We start from the raw sequence: 21,414 nt of genomic DNA, 5'->3' as shown, positions 1-21,414 counted from the left end.
CAGGACACTACATAATGATCATGGGGATCAATCAAAGAAGAAGATATAACAATTATAAATGTTTATGCACCCAAAATAGGAGCACCTCAATACATAAGGCAAATGCAAAGAGCCATAAAAGGGGAAATCAACAGTAAAACAACCATAGTAGGGGACTTTAACACCTCACTTTCACCAATGGACAGATCAACCAAAATGAAAATAAATAAGGAAACACAAGCTTTAAATGACACATTAAACAAGATGGACTTAATTGATATTTATAGGACATTCCATCCAAAAACAACAGAATACACTTTCTTCTCAAGTGCTCATGGAACATTCTTCAGGATAGATCATATCTTGGGTCACAAACCAAGCCTTGGTAAATTTAAGAAAATTGAAATTGTATCAAGTATCTTTTCTGACCACAATGCTATGAGACTAGATAACAATTACAGGAAAATTATGTAAAAAATCCAAACACATGAAGACTAAACAATACACTAATTAATAACCAGGAGATCACTGAAGAAATCAAAGAGGAAATCAAAAAATACCTAGAAACAAATGACAATGAAAACATGATGACCCAAAATCTATGGGATGCAGCAAAAGCAGTTCTAACAGGGAAGTTTATAGCAATAGAATCCTACCTCAAGAAACAAAAAAAATCTCAAATAAACAACCTAAACTTACACCTAAAGCAATTAGAGAAAGAAGGACAAAAAAACCCCAAAGTGAGAAGAAGGAAAGAAATCATGAAGATCAGATCAGAAATAAATGAAAACAAATAAAGGAAATGATAGCAAAGATCAAAAACTAAAAGCTGGTTCTTTGAGAAGATAAAGAAAATTGATAAACCATTAGCCAGACTTATCAAGAAGTAAAGGGATAAAACACTCAAATCAACAGAATTAGAAATGAAAAAGGAGAAGAAACAACTGACACTGCAAATTACAAAGGATCATGGGAGATTACTACAAGCAACTATATGCCAATAAAATGGACAACCTGGAAGAAAGGGACAAATTCTTAGAAAAGTACAAAAAGCCAGGCTCTTCAATAAGTGGTGCTGAGAAAACTGGACAGCTACATGGAAAAGAATGAAATTAGAACACACCCTAACACCATACACAAAAATAAACTCAAAATGGATTAAAGACCTAAATGTAAGGCCAGACACTATGAAACTATTAGAGGAAAACATAGGCAGAACTCTTTATGACATAAGTCACAGAAAGATCCTTTTTGACCCACCTCCTAGAGTAATGGAAATAAAAACAAAAACAAACAAATGGAACCTAATGAAAGTTAAAAGCTTTTGCCCAGTAAAGGAAACCATAAAAAAATATGAAAAGACAGTCCTCAGAATGGGAGAAAATATTTGCAAATAAAACAACTGACAAGGGATTAATCTCCAAAATATACAAGCAGCTCATGCAACTCAATATCAAAAAAACAAACAACCCAATCCAAAAATGGGCAGAAGACTTAAATACACGTTTCTCCAAAGAAGACATACAGATTGCCAACAAACACATGAAAGGATGCTCAACATCACTGATCATTAGAGAAATGCAAATCAAAACTAAAATGAGGTATCACCTCACACCGGTCAGAATGGCCATCATCAAAAAATCTTCAAACAATAAATGCTGGAGAGGGTGTGGAGAAAAGGGAACATTCTTGCACTGTTGGTGGGACTGTAAATTGATACAGCCACTATGGAGAACAGTATGGAGGTTCCTTAAAAAACTACAAATAGAACTACCATATGACCCAGCAATCCCACTACTGGGCATATACCCTGAGAAAACCATAATTCAAAAAGAGTCATGTACCACAATGTTCATTGCAGCTCTATTTACAGTAGCCAGGACATGGAAACAACCTAAGTGTCCATCGACAGATGAATGGATAAAGAAGATGTGGCACATATATACAATGGAATATTACTCAGCCATAAAAGGGAACAAAATTGAGTTATTTGTAGTGAGGTGGATGGACCTAGAGGGGAGGGGGAAGGGTAAGCTGGGACGAAGTGAGAGAGTGGTATGGACATACAGACACTACCAAATGTGAAATAGATAGCTAGTGAGAAGCAGCTGCATAGCCCAGGGAGATAAGCTCGGTGCTTTGTGACCACCTAGAGGGGTGGGATAAGGAGGGTGGGAGAGAGACGGAAGAGGGAGGGGAGAAGGGGATATATGTATATGTATAGCTGATTCACTTCATTATAAAGCAGAAACTAACACACCATTGTAAAGCAGTTATACTCCAATAAAGATGTTAAAAAAAAAAAAAAAAGAAAAATACTCAGTTCCCAAAAGCTATAGCTAACAAAGGGTCTGACAAGGAAGTTGAAAAATAGATTGGTTCAATTCCTTGGAGCTCAACATCAGCATGATTTTGGCTGACAGGTAAATACTGACTAAAGCAGACCTGAGAGCTGAGAGGAGGCAGACATGCAGAAAAAAATCCCTTCCTCATTCCTGGGGCAAAGGCCACAGTTTTTATTTTTCTTAATGATAAAAGGCTGTTGGAAGTCAAGCATTGCATGGCGATGGCAATGTGCTCCCTTTCACCTCTGTAGGAAATGTAACTAATTCTGTCACCCTCCTGAGGCTATGACAGGAACTCAAGAAAATAGGCAGAGGGAAAAATCAGGGAGTGTGGTGTAGTGGTTTTAACATGTTATAACAGAGACGAGAGTGGAATAACATGCCAGAGGTGACTAGAGATATGGATTAGGGTAAATTTTTAAGCCAGGCATGTGGAAAGTTATTTCTGTACTCACCCTTAACAAATTTGGTTTTACAAATTCTGCTCCCGTATAACAAAGTGTCTTTCTAATCTGTCATTGCATATGAATTAATTTTAGGGTCTGCTGTAGGAATGATATTAAGTTGATGCAGAAAGTGGGAGAGTAACATTTTACAGCAAATTTCTTTATGCTTCTTCTGGAAATGAAGACATGCTTTCCTGACTGAATAATGAATACCAATAATAGAGAGCATTATTCAGCCTGAAAGGCAAATTGAGTATACATATCTAATGAAAATAATAGCTAAATTTATTGCATACTTCTGATATAACAGGCATTATTCTAAGTGCACTGCATGGATTATGTCAGTCCCCATCTGGTCCTTTGCGGTCCAGTGCCCGAGGTGGATTCGACCTCCATGGCACTGCCATTGTCTCCCATGCCCCCTGGCCTGATGCTCCTGCCTCCCCTTTTAAGTATTGGGGTGCCATCTAACTGGTCTTCTTGCCTTCCCTGTACCTGCTGCATCCCCAGTGATGTTCTTGAAGCCAACACAGGTCTTGGCTGGATTAGAAATGGATACTCGCTTAGAACAGATTAAGCATCTGAGCTTTCCCAGAAAGTAGAGCTAGCTATTGCAGACCCGTGGTTTTAGGCAAATGAGCAGGACTGAGCCAAAAAGATTCATGAGCGAAGTTGGGGCGGGGGGGGGGGGGGGGGGCGGGTCAGAGCAACATGACGGGAAGTGAAGGAGGTGATATCCCAGGCCACTCAGGACCATTGTAGTTTAGATGAAAAAGTGCCTTTCTCACACAGGGGATAAACAGGGGGACAATGCCGGGAGGTGGGTGGACAGAGCATGCAGGAGTTAAGTCTGGCAGAGCTCAGAGCCCTAGATGTCTGAGACCTCATGTGAGGAGGAATGAGCCTGAGGTGGGTCTGCACTGTGGGTGGGAGAGGAGAAGGGCAAGTAAAACGGGCATAGTCCTTTGGCTCCCTTTGCCCACAGGTCTTATTTTTACTTCTGTAGTAGCTTTTCATCATTGACTTAAGAATGGTTATGTCAACACATTTCTTCAAACACTTGTTGGGAAGGTCCCACATTGGACAAATAATGCCGCTCCCTGGTGCCCACCCCGGGCTGCTTCAGTTCTGACACCTCCAGCCAAACCAGAGAAAGTGGCTCTGTGAATGGTCTGAGGACCCGCCCAGACCTCACCTAGCATGGCGGCCAAATGCAAATGACCATGGCTGAGAGCATGGCCCAGCCCTGGTCCTGATGGGCTGATGAGAAGGAACCAGAATCTGTGCTTGAAAGGACATGAGCTGAAAACCACTTTGGGCTTCATCAGCACCAGGAACCCATACTCTGAAACTCATCCATTTCTCTGCTTTTGTGTTTTCCTTTCTTACCTTTGGTTGCTCTCCCACTGTTGTTTTGTAGTGAAATTCTTTTAGAAACATTCTAATCTTTCCTCAGTTGAACTGAGAGGCTGGGCCCAGGTGAGGTGAAGCCACAGAAAGGGAACTGCTTTGTTATCCCCCCAACATGGGTGCTTTCATTCAAATGGAGTCTTGATGGTTAGGGTCAAAGGGAGTTCCTTGTTGGGCATCTAATACCTTTCAAGAGCACTTTGTCAAACATTAGTGAAGGTAAGTGTTGTATCATCACTTGGAAAAGATGAGCCAGAGGAGACTGAATAATCGGACTCTTGACCACTTCCTGGGTCAGGGGTCACAAGGAGTCACTTGCATCTAAATTCAGCCCTTAGGAGTCTGAGTTCAAATTTCAGATTCTTCAACCAGTTTACTAGACATGAGTATCCTGAGGAGAGGAGAGAGCATGAGAAAAGAGGTAAGAGCACAGGTTTAGAGTCAGACACACCTGGGCAGAAACCCTGCCGTTTTATAGCTGTGTGGCCTTGAAAAAGTCCCTTAATCCCCCTGCCTCAGGTTCCTTGATGGCAAACTGAGGATAAGAAGTCACTGTAGAAACATCTTAACAATTAGATGAGATAATATAAGTAAAATTATCATTAGCACAGACAGTGGCCCATAATAAAATCTCCTAAATGGAAATAGTACTTATTTATCTTGTACCTAATTGAGTGTCTGGAATATTGGAGGTATAAAATCATTATTTGTTGAATTTAATTGAATCCAAATTTTTTTTTTAACTGGACACATTCCAGTGAAGTGAAGTGGCGGAAGTTTAATACAAGGTTCTAGGGACTTCCCTGGTGGTCCAGTGCCTAAGACTCCGTGCTGCCAACGCAGGGGGCATGGGTTCAATCCCTGCATGCTGCGAAGCTTGGCCAAATAAATAAATAAAAATAAATTAAAAAATTTTTCTTTTTTTTACAGTTAGTTTGACTCAGGTTTCAAACAAAGTGCACCCATTGCATTGAACTTTAATCCTTTTCAATCAGGAGCAGTTCTTAGTCCATCCTGAATGTCCCACATTCTGGATATTTCTGTGTATTTTCTCATTGTATCATTTAACTTGATCCTTTGTTTTTTTTTTTTTTTTTTTGCTGTACACGGGCCTCTCACTGCTGTGGCGTCTCCCGTTGTGGAGCACAGGCTCTGGACGCGCAGGCTCAGCGGCCATGGCTCACGGGCCCAGCAGCTCCGCGGCATGTAGGATCTTCCCGGACCGGGGCACGAACACGCATCCCCTGCATCGGCAGGCGGACTCTCAACCACTGCGCCACCAGGGATGCCCCTAACTTGATTCTTTAGCTCTTGTATTTCTTGTAAACTGGAAGTTAGTTTTAATCACATGAAGTTAAACGTTTTTGGGGGTTTGGTGCAAAAGTCCTTTATAGGTGGTACCGTGTAGTTCTGTTGCATCACCATGGGAAGGTATAAGATATCTGGCTGCTCTACTTTGATGGTGATTTAATGTCATCTAACTCAGGTGTCATAAACTACGGCCCACGGGTCAAATCCCACCTACCACCCACTTTTGTAAATGAGGCGTAACTGGAAGACAGCTACACTCATTCTTCAAGGATTATCTATGACCGCTTTTGCCCTACGATGGTGGAGCTGAGTAGTTGTCACAGAGATGGTATGGTCCACTGAGCCTAAAATATTTATTATCTGACCTGTAACAGAAAAGTTTGTTGATCCCTGGTTTAGTGTGGTAATGTCATGACAGACTTATCCTCTAAATGAGGAACCTACGCTCTAAGTGCTGAATGGATTTGTCGCACAGTCAGGGAGAGGAGGAAGCAGGGTCCTCCAAGCCTTTTATCTGTAGATCCTGTCTCTGCTCCTTCCTCCACTCTTTGCCCTCCCAATATCCTAAAAATCAAGTGGTCAGACACCAGTAAAAGTTTCATTCTATCCCTGGCCCATCAGCGTTCAAACAGAGCTGGAACCCCGATATTTGACAATGCACAGAGAAGGAGGTGTAATCTGATGTTTTTAGCTGTAACAGAAATTTGACTCAAAGTGGCTCAAACAGGAAATGTATTAACTCTCATAATTTGAAGTTAGTGGTACCCTCATGGGCCTGGGTTCCTTCTATCCCTCTGCTCTGCTCTGTGCCTATTTCATTTTCAAGTTGGTTCCCCTCGTGGTCTCAGACGGTGGCCAATGGTAATCAAGGCTGCAAGCATCCTTGCCACACCCAGCAGGAGAGAGAGACGAGAAACCTTATACTTTCAAAGATGGTGTATAGTCCTTTCCTGTAGTCTGATTAAGTACCCCCTGTCCGTCTCTGGAATAATAACAGTAGCCAAAGAATTCATTAATTGACAGAGAATAATCAAGAGTCTCCCTCTAGGGCTAGGAGTGGGGTGAACACTTGAACAGCAATTAAGATTCTGTTAGGGCTTCCCTGGTGGCGCAGTGGTTGACAGTCCACCTGCCAATGCAGGGGACACGGGTTTGTGCCCCGGTCCAGGAAGATCCCACATGCTGTGGAGCGGTTGGGCCCGTGAGCCATGGCCGCTGAGCCTGTGCGTCCAGAGCCTGTGCTCCGCAACGGGAGAGGCCACAACAGTGAGAGGCCCGGGAGAGGCCACAACAGTGAGCGGTCCGCGTACCGCAAAAAAAAAAAAAAAAAAAAAAAAAAAAAAAAAAGATTCTGTTAAAAAGAAGGGAGGGGAAAATCAGTTTGAGGGAGAGCTGTAGTTTAGGATCGTTGGTGACTAATAAAACTACATATTTCCAGGGTGATTAAAGGATGTTAATTGTTAACTAAATTTATTGTCTCCAACCAATTGTGTTACTGTAAGTTAGTTTTTCAGTTCAGAAATTCTGATTTAATCACCTCCCCCTGACCAGGTAATTCTAGCCTACACTCAGCTTTAGTTGGATCTAAAGGCAAGCAAAGACCCCACAGAGGTGACTTCTCTTCTGGGCCTAGACCTTAGGTCTGGTTTCTAAACCTAAGACCCTAACGGTCATATTTCATTGATTCTAAGATGCCCTCAGCCTCCGCTCACCTCCACCAAATCTATATATACAGTCTCTGAAATTGGGACGTAATCAGCCAGGCTAGGTGCTCAGCCTGCCTGAGTGTGTGCATCATCACCTGTGACAGCAGTTTGGAGGAAAATGCTGGGACCAGTACAGTAAGTCCCCTATATATGAACCTTCAAGTTGCCAACTTTCAAAGATGCAAACGTGAGTTCCATCAATGTCAGGTGTGAGTAAAATTGGAGCTTGTCCTCTGTCTTCTATTGCTGACAATCCTTCAGCTCTACCATCTCCCACCTCCTCTCCCTCCTCCAGTCAGGAACTCTTCTTTTCACTAGATGCCAGCCCCTGTATGCCAGCTGTTGTACTGTACCACTGTACTTTTCAATGTCCTGTGCTGTAACATTAAAAATGTTTTCTTTATTTTTTGTGTTTGTTTTTTTAAATGTATTATTTTTGTAAAAAGTGTTATAAACCTATTACAGTACAGAACCATATAGCCGAATTTGTTAGTTGGGTACCTAGGCTAACTTTGTGGACCTACCAACAAAGTGGACTTACGAACGTGCTCTCAGAATGGAACTCATTTGTATGTAGGGGACTTACTGTATTGCAGTCCTTTAAGAAATGTGGTATATCATGTGTTGCATGGACTCCCAGGACTCTCAGTCAAAAAGTGACTCAGAAAAGTCAATTCTCAAAGAGAGGGAATTTTGGACATTCTTTAACCAGCTTATTTTGCATAGATTTTTCATTTTAGGCATGCACAAGAGAAATGCATAATAAAATCTGTCCAAACAAATCTAAAAAAGCCTCTTGCAATAAATATAAAAAGAAAAATTCTAAGTGAGCGGAAAACTTTGGGTCATCATTTAATAGGTAGCAATGTTACCTCCTTTCTTGGTGATATAGAATATAATGGTATATCTCGCAACCAATGATATCTTAGATTTCATGAAATATGATATCAATGTAGTGTTGGAATAAATATATTTTCAAGAAAAAATTATTGATTATAAGATGGACAGCATCAAAGAAACACTCTTATTTCTTTACTCTTCCTCCTGTGGTAACAAGATATATATTTATTTGAAAATCAGCTTTTCCTTTCTATCTCAACAAGGTTGTCTCTGTACTTCAATCAACATGGGGCTGTCTATCCAGATAGTTTTTCCGACCCTGCTTTCAATATCCTTTGTCAACCCTGGTTTAAGGGGGAGTCACTAGCTCTTTTGATGGCATACTTTGAAGGATGCTGAGAAGTTTGTCGTAGACAAAAGCACTATCCCTCAGCAACACCCAGACTTTAACAGACAGAGATTGTTTACTTTGGGTTAAGGCATTATCATTAGATGGTGTTCAACATATGCTTGACAGAGGTAGTACATTAAATACCTCTTTCTCCACTAATAATTTGGTAAATTCGCTTATTGGAGTATTTCAAGTGTGTGGTCGTCTGAGGATAGGATTTGAGATGTGAGAAGGGGAGGGAGAAAGAGTAGAGAGATGTGTCCAAGACACTGGTATGCTAGTATAGGTTTAACAACTGGCTGGATTTCCAGGGAGAAAAAACGCCCTGATCTGTAGCATTTGCCAATTTCCATGGTGTAAATACTCCCACCATGGCTGATTTCAAGCTACAAAGTGGTCACTGAACATGGAGTCGGGAAGAGACTCACAGGGTCCACGCACGTGAGCAGGCAGGAGTTGGTTCCAGCACGCCCCTGGGACACCTGGGGGAAGTCGTTCTGAGAATCCAGGAGATAGAAGAAACACAGGGGAACCTGGGAAAGTTCTTCAAGCAGACAGAAAGATAAAGTGGGCAGAGAGGAGAAGATTTTGGGCTTCCTCAAGCCATGCTAAAGGAATGTGCCTTCTGCCTCAGGATATGTCCTCAACCTATTTCTCTTTCCCAGTTTTTCAAGTATAATGGACACAGAGTTGTAATCTCACCATTATTTTTTTTAATTAAAAAATGTATGGGGTGTGTTCATGACATCATAGTTCAATGGAGCATGGTTTCTCTCTCCAACTAACACATGTAGAATTGAGCTGTAAATCTGTGTGTCTGGCATATTCAGTTAGCTCCAGTCACATGGTGGACGTGCAAGTATTTTTGGCTTTAGATCAAATAAATTAGAAGATTCTCATATTTATGGTCCTCTTGAATGGATATACCACATTATTTGCGGAGAAAAGACAGATGCCCAAGTACCAACAAAGTCCAAGAAAAAAATATTGTGTCATTTTTATCTTATTAGCAGTTATTCCTTAAAAGAGGATGTCTGTTATGCTTTGCCCTTCAAAAGAGAGGGAATAATTGCGAGGCTTATGAGGTGCCAAACATTTCAAACTTTTGAGAAAAAGCATGAAATAGTAAGTGCTTGAAACCGGCATTTTAGACTCTAAAGAAAGAATAAACTTTTTCTAGAAAGACATGTGGGTTAAAAGCTGCCTTTGGGATTTCTTTTCCTAATTATTTCTAATTAGTTATGTGTTGATGGTATGTGTGTCCCACATCAGTCACTTAGTTCCTCCCCTGAGATCAGGCCCTCAGTCATCAAAAGTCAGGATCCTCTGGTCAGGAAGAAACTGAAACGATTTTATTTATATAATGACATAGTGGATATAAAAGGCATAATAAAAAGGAAGATTTTAAGTAAGAGTTAAAGAAGTATAATACAATCCCTTAACCATTTTTTAGCAGAAGAGGGATTTTAAATGTTTAAATTTATGATTCTACATGAAACTTACATATGGGCTCAGATTCAGAAGAGTAGTTTTTGTCAGATTTTTCTCATTTAATGCTTTTCCTGTCCTTCCAACTCTCTCCTTTCTCCCAGAAGATGAGGATCTCTGTCTTGGGAGAGGCTCACAGACCACAGACAGTCAGTGAATAAATGCTTTCCAGCACCTTTGCTTTCACTGTAGTGATTTGTTCATTTCACGGTCATTCGGGCCCATCAAAAATGTTTGTTGAACTTAGAAGAGTGTCAGGGTTTGGATGGGTCTCGAAAATAATTGTAATAGTTTTTCTTGCCCTTGTTTTTGTTTTTTTAACAAGAATGTCATGCCCCAGCGGCCATTTAATAGAAAAACAAACAAGCAATAAAACACCCTGACATAAATTCTGGTGGAATCCCTAATTTATAGATTATGTGTCCAGTTGAGTAAATCTTTGTTTAGTTAATACAAGTAGAGAAAATTGGACTAGGAGTTTTCAGCAGATAAGACACAATTTATGAATAAATAAAACTAATTGTCACTAGTATCAGAGACAGATGTATATCTTTGTTTCTTTTTTCTTTTTTTTGCGGTACGCGGGCCTCTCACTGTTGTGGCCTCTCCCGTTGCGGAGCACAGGCTCCAGACGCGCAGGCTCAGCGGCCATGGCTCACGGGCGCAGCCGCTCCGCGGCAGGTGGGATCCTCCCAGACCGGGGCACGAACCCGTGTCCCCTGCAACGGCAGGCGGACTCTCAACCACTGCGCCACCAGGGAAGCCCTTTGTTTCTTTAAGTATATAAATTTTTAAAGATATATTTAAATACATATATGCATATATTTCCAGCCCTATGAGTTTTATGAAATGTTTTGTTGGCTGGTGTTGTTGGTGAGCACTCCTTAGCCCCGATTTGCCAGCCGACTGACTTCCTTGTCCTCCACTTGCTAATTTTTGTCAATTCTTTGGAAATATAAATATAGTCCCTTGTAACTCTTCGATTCTGCATGCCTTATGACAACAAAGCAAATCTTTCCCCATGATGGCTGACTTCTAAATTGTTAAGGTTTTCCAATACTATGACTGGGTGAGGAATATACAAACTTCTCGGAAGGGTGGCTTTGATTATTCGGGTTTGCCTTTTTGAGCTGGGGTCAGTGTTTGATACTTCTCTTTCTTCCCAGGCCACCTCTTACTCTCTTCTTGAGTTACTAGCCATCTCAGCCACGAGGTCCGTATGCCTCCAAGGTGTTTATGGGGCACCTGCACCTGAGAATTTGATAAGGAATTCCTGCTGTGATAAAAAGTGTTCTTAGGTCAAATGTGTAGTGGTAAAATTAATTGCTCTGAGACTGTGTGTCTCAAGCCATCTATAAAAGCCATATTATTTACTGCCTAGGATGCCACCTGTATAATGCAGCTGTCTCAACCGTTTTGCACACATATACACACCCACACACACATACAGATTTACAGATTGAGAGAGAGAGACAGAGACAGAGAGAGACAGGGAAATTATATTCAAGGGGAGGTTTTATTTGGGTTAAAGCCCTACTCTCTGGAGGTTTTGCTTTCCCCTAATTGAAAACACCTACAATACTTCTGCCAAAGAAACCAGAACACGGGTCAACCTGGAGATGGGGCCCTCTCGTCTCTAAACCATGAATCACGGATGATCTTGCCTCATATCTAGGCCCAAGTATTGTACAAGGTTCTGCTTATCAAGTAAAAATAGTAGCAAACAGCAGGATCACTGAACTGACAGCTACCTGATTCTCAGCCAAAGAATTGTCATTAGGCTTTCAGTCCCCAAATGTTTCTTGGAAGTAGCTGAAGTGAGGCTAATTTTAAATATCTCAGGGAGCTCAGGGAAAGGTCTTTTCTACTTGTACTCCCTGGTGCATAGTTTGTATTGCCATTTGGAATTTTCTTGCCCTCTATAGCCCAACTTCATTTCTTCTTATAGATTTGAATAGTAACAAGGCCTCGTTCGGTTCATTTATCTCTATTAATATATGAATCTCAAGTTAACTTATCTCTGAGATCTAGGATGCAAATAGAGCAAAGACCATTCTGAGGCCAAAAGAGGGGAGGCTGAGGAAGCTACTGTTTCTTCAGCCTAGATCAGGGCTTGGCAAACTGTAGACAACAGGACAAGTCTGACCTTTTGCCTATGTTTGTATACAACGTCTTTGAGAACACAGCCATGCCCATTTATTTGTGTCTATTGCTGCTCTGTCATAATGCAGAGTGAGAAGGCGTGACGGTCCACAGAACTGAAGATACTGATTTTCTGGCTCCTTATGGGAAGCATTTGCTGACCCCTGACCACTAGGGGTTAGTGTTTGAGGACTTTCCTGGGTGTTAGAAACAAGTAAGCAAGTGGCCAAACTCTTGAGCCTGTGAAATAAAGTATAAGAGAAACCTCTGGAAAATGATGGCAGCAGGACAAATCTGGCCTTTGTATACATCAGTGGTGAGCTGTCTGTGAGAACTCACCACCCTGGGTGTATCTAAATGTGGAGAGGATATATGAAGTTATATTTCCCAAACGTTGTTTCATAGAACCTTTGTGTCCTTCCAAAGTGAAATCATGTCATGGTAAAGGGATTCCCTTGGGGAAGTAAGTTTGTTAAGTACTTGGGCTAAACAAAGTTCAAGAGTTTTCTTTACTCCAGGACTTGTAATTCACTCATGTGCTGTGGAACACAAGAGGAGTATAATTTGTACTCAAATCTTACTTGCCCATAGAAACCTTTCTCTTGGCACATCTAGAGATATCTTATGAGCTATATTTTCTCATGGAACACAGTCTAGGAATCCTCTCCAGGGTCCCAGCACACATGAAATCTGGGTGTTTTCTTTTTTCAAAATTAATTGCTCCAATTCTCCTTTTCATCTGGTAGCACTGGTATTTGCTAGGCACACAACAGTACAGTTTGTCCAGTTGTTAAATGTCTTGAAATACATATCAGTTGGCAAATAACAGCTTCTCTGAGCCCTCAGATATCTCCTGCAGCCCTGGCTATCCTGGCTCCTTCCCTGAGATTGTCCAGACTTCTGCTCATTCTAATAAATAAAGGTTATCATGTGCAGAGTAGTGGGGAGAAGAGGCTCTAGGACCATGTTCTAACACTACCCGTGTGTGTTCTAACTGGTCACTGCCCACACCCTATGGGCTGTTAAATATTTTGAATATCACTATACAAATTGCAGCACAAGTGGGTAGATTTTCTACGCCACTAATAAATGTCTTGCCTGCCATGATGTAAATGTCACAGCTTTGCTGAAGCCAAACAGATTATGGTGATACATCAAGTTTAGCAACATCAGGACCATTGTATAAGTGAGGAACTGGAAGGTTAGAACAATGGCCTAAATTCTCAAGTAGGCATGTTATTTCTCCCAGCCAAGTAAAAGTGGCATAAGTTGTGTGAAAGGTATCGTGGGGATACCAGGAGAATTCTCTAAACTATCAAAAAAAAAAAAAAAAAAAGGTAAAGTTTGGAATTGTAATGATTATTAGTAACAAACTGGTGAGACATCTGAAAAGTAATTAATCTATATCAGTATGTAAGAAGTGTTGGTCTAATGGGGGACTCAGACCAATAAATGGCCATTGTAATGTGATGGATAAAGGTTGTGATGGGAAGAAGCACAGAGCTGAGTAGCTCAGTGGCACTTCAGCAGAAGAAATTGATCATAAAATGTTTTCTGGAGGAGGAGGCATGTGAGCCAAGTCTTAAGGTAGGAGTTGGTTAGGATGGGAAGGGGGTTGGGGGGGGGGGTGTTCCAGGTAGAGGGAACAGGGTATTCTGAGATGAATTCTGTTTCTCATTCTCTTCTGTCCCATTCCTGTCCCAGAACCTACCTGCTGTGAAAAGTTCAGCTCAAATGCTATGTTTGGCTTTAAATTCCCTTATGCCCTCAACCTGGTGGCCCTCTGCTTTGTGCTACTGTAGGCCTTGGTATTGCAGGGCAGGAAAAATAATTTTCCCTTTACCCTTCTGAGTTCCTAGTTGAGACCCCTGTAATAAAAGACATGTTAACAAGAGAAAAATAAACAGAAGTTTACTAACCTGTATACCTCATGGGCTACCCAGAGGAAAATGAGTAACTCCCCGAGGTGACCTCTAATTCAGGATCAAACAGCATCTTATAGGGAAAGCAAAGGGAAGATGTAGGATTCTCAGGGAAGAATAAATGATTTTTAGGAAAGCTGAATGGGCCTTTAGAAGAATAGGTGGGAGGTGTGATAGTTTGTGACAAGGTTAGTCAGGCTATGGTGTCCACTTCTAGACTCCTCTCCTGTGATGAGAGTCAGTCTTCCCCAGTTGATGAAACTCCCTGGCAGGGGATCTGTGACAATTGAGTATTGGGGGAGGGGGGGGGGCGAGGGGCAAGGAGGGCCTGTCTTTAGGCAGATAAGGGAAGTTCAGAGAAAGCCTCCCCCTGCAAGTGCTGTTTTCTCAAGTGCCTTTAGCTCAAAGTAATCAATATACCAGAGCGACATATTTTGGGGTGGCATGTCCTGCTACCCTTCCATACTTCCCTTGTACTGCATTCCCAGACTTCTTAGTTTGTACTGAATTTGTACTTCTTATTTGGTACACTTGTCTTATCTCGCCTATTAAACTGCAGTCTCTTAGAGAGCAGAGTCTCACTATCTTTTTACGTATTCACCAATACTTTGTATGTTGTACCAGCTTAAAAAAACTTTTGTAAAATTAAGTTGGGAAAAGTCCCCATTCATCTGATCTCCTGCTTTTCATTTCTTTTTTCATAACCTGCCAGATTCTCTTGCCACTTTCCTTTTTGGAACTCTTGGAGAGAGCTAGATAATGTCTTTTATGTGTAGGGCACAATGGATGGTACCCTTTAATAGAAAGTAAGTATGTTCTCGAGAGGGAAGCACTATAATCGTCTGTGTCTTGAGAATCTGATATAATTTCACAGACTAAAAATATTTTTGGATAATTTTATTATTCACTTATTATATTTTGCCCATATTGTTTGGCTAAACATGAATTTAGAAAACAAGGAAGGGATAAATCCCAAATTGGATGAGTCAACATTTCTCATTGTAAACTCGATTTTATAGTCTTAGTATTTTTATCATCCAAAGATACATCTCCATCAATTGCTTTGGCAAACCCACCTCAAACCAGTAAAAATGATGTTTCAGTTCTTTCCTGGAGTTTCCTAACAAGCGTCTTAAAGATTTCTAAGGACTTCACACTCAAGCACATAAAGCAGTTACCAAAAGAGCTAATCACCACGTGTTAGATGCTATTCTAGGGACATTAAGATATGGTTTTAGTCAAATCTCTTTTGAGTGCTAAGTGATAGAAATCTGTTTCTAACTATTTCATGTGTAAAGGGATTCAATGTGAGCCTATTGAATTAACTCCTGGCTATAAGGTCAGGAAGCTAGCAAAATATCATGAAGAACAGGGACAAAGAACTGGTCAGCTAACCCGAACCCAGGGGACGTGTTCTCTCATTTTATTTTGTCGTCCCCTTACCTCTTTCTCTTATTCTTTGGGCAGCTTTTCCTGCTTTGGCGATGCACAAGGCTAAATACCACCACCCACATTTTATCTCCTCAGCTCAAGTAACCAACCTAGATTTCCTAGAGTTTCTTATTTCTAGGCCAAGATTGTGGAAAGATTTGTTGGATAACTTACTTTCTATTCAGTCTTGGAGATGAGGCTACTGTCAGACAGAACAAGTGCAGTTGCTGGTAGCCTCTTAGGTCCTATGGGGGTGGAACAGAGGTGTCAAGCTTGTCTGTGATGCTTACGCCACTCAGTATAACAGTGATCCTATGAGGCAGCTCTTATTATTTCCACCTTATTGAAGAGGTAACTGAGCTTCAGAGGGACTAAATGACATCCTCCAATCACAAAGTCAAGATCCCAAATCAAGCATATCTGACCCCAAATCTGTTCTCATCTATGTCCTCTCAGCTCCTGGAGAGAAAACAATTTGTTTCAGACGGGAGACCGTAACACACTTGGGCAAAGTAGACTGAATACTTGTCTGATATGACAGGGGTTGTGATGGTAGGCTAGCCATTCCCCACTTTTATCCCCTTTCTCATCTGAGAGTAGAACCAGAGGAAAACAAAGAGTATTTTCCTGGAGCTTGTCTTAAAGGGAGGTGGCAGAGTCTTTGGTCCAGAGTGGCATGGACTTGGGTGATGCTTGAGGCATCCATAATACCTTCTGATTTCAGAAACTACCTGTACTCTCAGAGACTGGTTGAATCATTAATATCTTCAGGAGCATGTAAAAACTATATAGATAGAAATTTTAAAAGGTATCTGGAAACCAAGATTCAGAAATCAGCCTGATATTTTTCTTGTCCAATGAAATATATCTTCATACATAGAAAAAGTAGAACTGCTGTGTATTATTCAGCAATGCAAATGGGCTCCTAAGATTGTCTTCATACTCTTCATTCTTCAATCCATGAAAAGCCTGAAAACAGGTTTACATGTGGTCTCAATTATGGGTCTCACTCCCTCGAAGGTTTTGCTCCCTTTCACGTAAGCAGGATTTTTCAGCAGGTTTGTGACACTCAGCTAGACAAAGAACTACACCTTCTTGCCTGCCCTCACTTTGCCCTCTCTTTGCCCATATTTCCCCCAGAGGAAGTTCTGCTTATTTTCCCCTCTCTCAAAGGGCAATTCTCTCCTGTTTACTTCTCATCTTTGCAACGTTTTTTCCTTCATTCTTTTAAAAATCCAAGGTGTCATAATGCATTAACTTCCTTAAAAATGTTACAGTTAGCTCTTCATCCTTATTTAATTAAAGTTTGTATAAAGCGATTCAGGGATGTAATTTGGCAGTGCCGTTGTTAGGCACGTTTCTTCATTCTCAACTAAGCTCCCAGCCTCCCTGGTGAGGTATTTCTAAACATCTGTCCCGAAGTTCACATTGGTGAATCCTCCAGTGACACCTTACCACTTCTGTGATACCTCCAGACCCTTCAGCTGCCTTGCAAAGCATGCAGGCAGCACATCACAACCACCCAATGATTGCATAATGCAGACTTTCATCTGCATGGTCTGGGAATTGTCACTCAACAGCTATTGGTTAAGCACTTGCCTATACGGCCCTCCACACTGTGTGGAAAGCCCTGGAGACTGGAAAAAAAAGAAGAAGAAGAAGAAAAAAAGAATATACAGGTCTTGTGCTGAGGAAGTTTATAGTCTAATAGGGAAAATACTAAGTCACACAAAGACAACTAACAATAAGAGGAAGCAGACAGTAAGTGCCAAAAGAGAGGTGTGGTCATTAGTGGGTTTTAGAGACCAGACGCAGGAGGAGAGCACTTCTGCTCAGGGTGGGCAGGGAGGGCACAGGGGAAAGATCGGGAAGAGTGAATATCAAAAGACAGAAAAGCTCATAGAACGTGTTAAGCACTTTCTCTGAAATGGAAGGATCAACACTAGTGGGAGACGAAACTGTGAAAGTATTTAGGACAACTTGGGAACAGGACTTAGATATAAAAAAAATAAAATCAGGATTTATCCTAAAGACAACCCCAAATTTAAATATTGTACAGTATGATCTGTCATTCTCCCTCTCTCTCTCTCTCTCCATTTGTTTATACAGTTGACCCTTGAACAGCATGCGTTTGAATGATGCAAGTCCACTTATACGCAGATTTTCTTCGATAAGTAGTTACCACAGTACTACATGATCCGAAGTTGGTTGAATCTGTGGATACAGAACCCCGGGTATGGTGGAACCACAGATATGGTGGAACCACAGATATGGTGGAACCACAGATATGGTGGAACCCCGGGTATGGTGGAACCACAGATATGGAGGGCTAAATAAAGTTGTACATGGATTTTTGACCGTGTGGAGGGTTGGCACTCCTAACCACAATCCCACCACCTGCATTGTTCAAGGTTCAGCTATATATGTATAGAGATATAATATTCATCAAATATTAAAAATGTTTATTATCAGGTGGTAAGACTTGGGATCATCTGTGGTTTTCTTTTTTTATACTTTTCCTTGTTGCTTAAAACTTTTTTGTCATGAATGTGTATCATTTTTATAAAAACGAAGTCATCATTCTAAAAATTTGTAGGTGTAAAGTCACTTGCAAAATGATATCCTAAGTGTCACGTAGAACACAAGTTACAGGGAGGCCATGCAATCTCATTACACACAATGACTCCAAGTGACAGTGGGAAAGTCCAGGTGAATTCTTTGTGAGAGTTATTTTTTTTTAACATCTTTATTGGAGTATAATTGCTTTACAATGGTGTGTTAATTTCTGCTTTATAACAAAGTGAATCAGCTATACATATACATATATCCCCATATGCCCTCCCTCTTGCATCTCCCTCTCACCCTCACTTTGTGAGAGTTTTTAAACATTTTCATTTCTGAGGACAAGTCAAATGACTGAACCAGCTGGAAAGTGAAAACTGAAGTCTAATTCCTTAACACCAGCAAGTCAAATGGTGTCAATCATCTCAATAATTTTCTAAGCTTTTTAAAACAGGTCTGAGATTCACACATCCAACAACTTTCCACTTGGCTTCTTTCTATCCAAGTGAGAAACAAAAACAATTAATAGGCAAACACTAAATGATATACACATTTAAAACATTTTTTTTCAAAGTACAAATGGCTTTACTTATAATAGAAAACACATAAAATTACACACACGTATAACTTGGTCTTATTAATCAGTTTACAAAATACTAAGCTTTTTTTTTTTTTTAAACCAAGGACCGAATAAATTGCTAATTGGGGTATGACTCAAAATTGCAACAAAGATAAGGGAAACCAAGCTTATCATCACTCCTTTGAACCTAATATTAAACATGACCACTTTGCTTCAAAATGGAATCTTGATGGCCCCGTATTCTAGGAAGTGGTGTCAGCGGTTTTTCAGTGAGTTTTCAAAAGGAAATCACCTTTTCTGCATATTAGTATCAAAAGAACGGATTCACTGCTTCAATAGAAAATGTATCAATTATATGCACTATAATATCACATTCATATCTTAAACATTATGATCGATCTTTTTATCAAGAAATATTCTAATTAAATTTGCATTTTATTAATTGTTGACTTAAGACATTTAAAACATTTTTAACAGTATCAATTTATTTGGGATTTCACCACCTACTCATCCACACTATCTTGCAAATGTGTGAAGAGGCCCTGGGCACCCTGATAGTGTGAGGAATGCAGACTTTGAGTGCTCGCCCAACTTCAGGAGAATGAACAAGCACTGGACCATTCAGCCCCAAACTAACAATTGCTGCAGACATTACACTGTACATTGACTGTTTCAGGTCATAGGGAGAGAGAGGTTAACATAGATTGATGTATAGATGTTAAGTCAGAACTCATCTTAGGATTTTGTTCTAATTATAAGGCATTTACAGTTCAGTTGGTTTTTGAGAAAGTATACATTTGCTTATAGCAAAGTCCATTATTGCACAGTCTCATTTACATCGTCAAACATTTCACCAAAACGCGCCTTCATAGATTACTATCTAAGTAAAAGCCTGTTGTATGTACCACTCTCGACCTACAAGGCTAATTCGTCCTATACCCCAATGCCAGCAATTTGTGGCAATCTGTAGATTTTTAACACTTGATAATTCCTCTGCTTTTTGATAGATATTTAAATTTGCATTAGTCAAACAACACTTTGGTGATTACAAGATTGAGAAAGAAAAAACACTGAGACACCTCTGGAGCTCACACAGGATTGTGAGATTTAATTCCCAAAGAGTCAATGTATAGATGGATGAGTGAGTCAATCAGCTGGGTATTACATAAGCTTCATAAGGAGATTTTTTCACTCACTGAAAACTTAATATAAAGGAAAACTCTGACTTTTAAATGATTACCTGGATGGTTGTTTCAATTCTTCAGTGTGCTTTGTTAGAAAAAGAGGCCCAGTTATAGAACAATTGCATTTTAGAGCTGGAAAGGACCTAAGAAATGGTTTCACTCAACTTTTTGAGGGTGAGAGCAAATGACACATTATTATCTATGATGATTTCCCAATTCTTCATTGAGAGTTAAAAAATCTTATTTATGATTATCAAGCTATTAGATGCACACTAAAGAAAATTTGATGAGTACAAAATCTTATTTAAATCTGGTCTATTTCCTTCCAGAATTTTTCCCATATACCTACTACATAATGTCTTATCACAATACCCTTAAAAATGTTTTTAAAATTGTTGGGGGACATTCCATCATGTGGATGAACCATACTTAATTTAATACTTTAGTTACATTTTTGGACACAGATTTTTCTCTGAATTTTTGTTACGATAAAGCTGTGCTTACCTCTCTTTGTGTGCACCTCTGATTATATTTCAGGATTAATCTCTAGAGGTGGAATTCTTGTTGAAAGGTAGGGATTGTTAATCTGCTTTTCAGAAAATACAATAACAGTAGAGGAAGGTACCAATTTATCTTTCTTGACTGCAGCACTTTATGTTTTCATAAACGTGCAAATCATGTTTTTCCTGGTGCTATAATTAGTTGAGGACATGCCTACATCATTATAGAGATAAGGAAACCAAGAACCAGATTGTGTGGTTGAATTGCCCAAGTTCACATAATTAGTGGCAGAGCTAAAGTTAGAACCAGACTCTCTTGATTTCCAATCTGGTGCTCTTTTGCTATAATTCTTTACACAGTCCTTAACCAAATATATTTATTATCATTATGGCTCTAACTATATATTTTTATTCATTTTAAAGACATTTATAGGTGGGCACTAAGACATCAAGGTACTCAGTGTTTTATGCTGTGCTTTTTCCTTTATTTAGGAAATTTCCTTTTCTCCCCCTCATCCAAGTACCAGAGATGTTAAACTTGTAACACCAGTATCGTCTTGTTAGCTTGTTAGAAAAGTAGAATCTCAGGCCCTATCCAAGTCAATGAATCAGAATCTGCATTTTAACAAGATCCCTGGGTAGTTTACAGGCACATTAAAATTTGAGAAGTATTGTGCTAAAACATGTGGGTTACCTTTCCTGCAAACTGGAAATTTTTTTAAATTGTCATATTAGAGGGAAATAAAAACATGTATTAACACCTTGAATTGAATTGATGGATGATATCTCTCCCCAAAATATGACTAAATAGTTCCTGGACAGACATAAGTTGGGCCATAATAAATAAAACCTTTATTTTCTATAGTGCAATAATAAACTTAAGGATTTGTCCCTGGAAGCCAATTTCTACCATAAAATCAGCAAATCTGATCACAAAATAAAGAAACATAATATAAAACAGAAATTAAAAATTTTAGACTATTAGGAAAAAAATATTTATTTGGTAAAACAAAGCATTTTTGCTGTCTTTTGAGGCTATTTCTGTAGGGATTGAATCGATGATATATCTTAAAGTACACATCCAGTGAAGTTAGGAGCATAATATAAATTTTTATCCCTGGCAACCATTTGTATTGCAAACAGAGGTATTCTTCATTGCTCCAGGCTTCTAAATTTT

The sequence above is a fragment of the Tursiops truncatus genome, chromosome 5 (genome assembly GCF_011762595.2).
Source record: "Tursiops truncatus isolate mTurTru1 chromosome 5, mTurTru1.mat.Y, whole genome shotgun sequence".
Taxonomy (NCBI): domain Eukaryota; kingdom Metazoa; phylum Chordata; class Mammalia; order Artiodactyla; family Delphinidae; genus Tursiops; species Tursiops truncatus.
The sequence above is the reverse complement of the archived record's forward strand: the minus strand, read 5'-3'. Positions refer to the sequence as shown.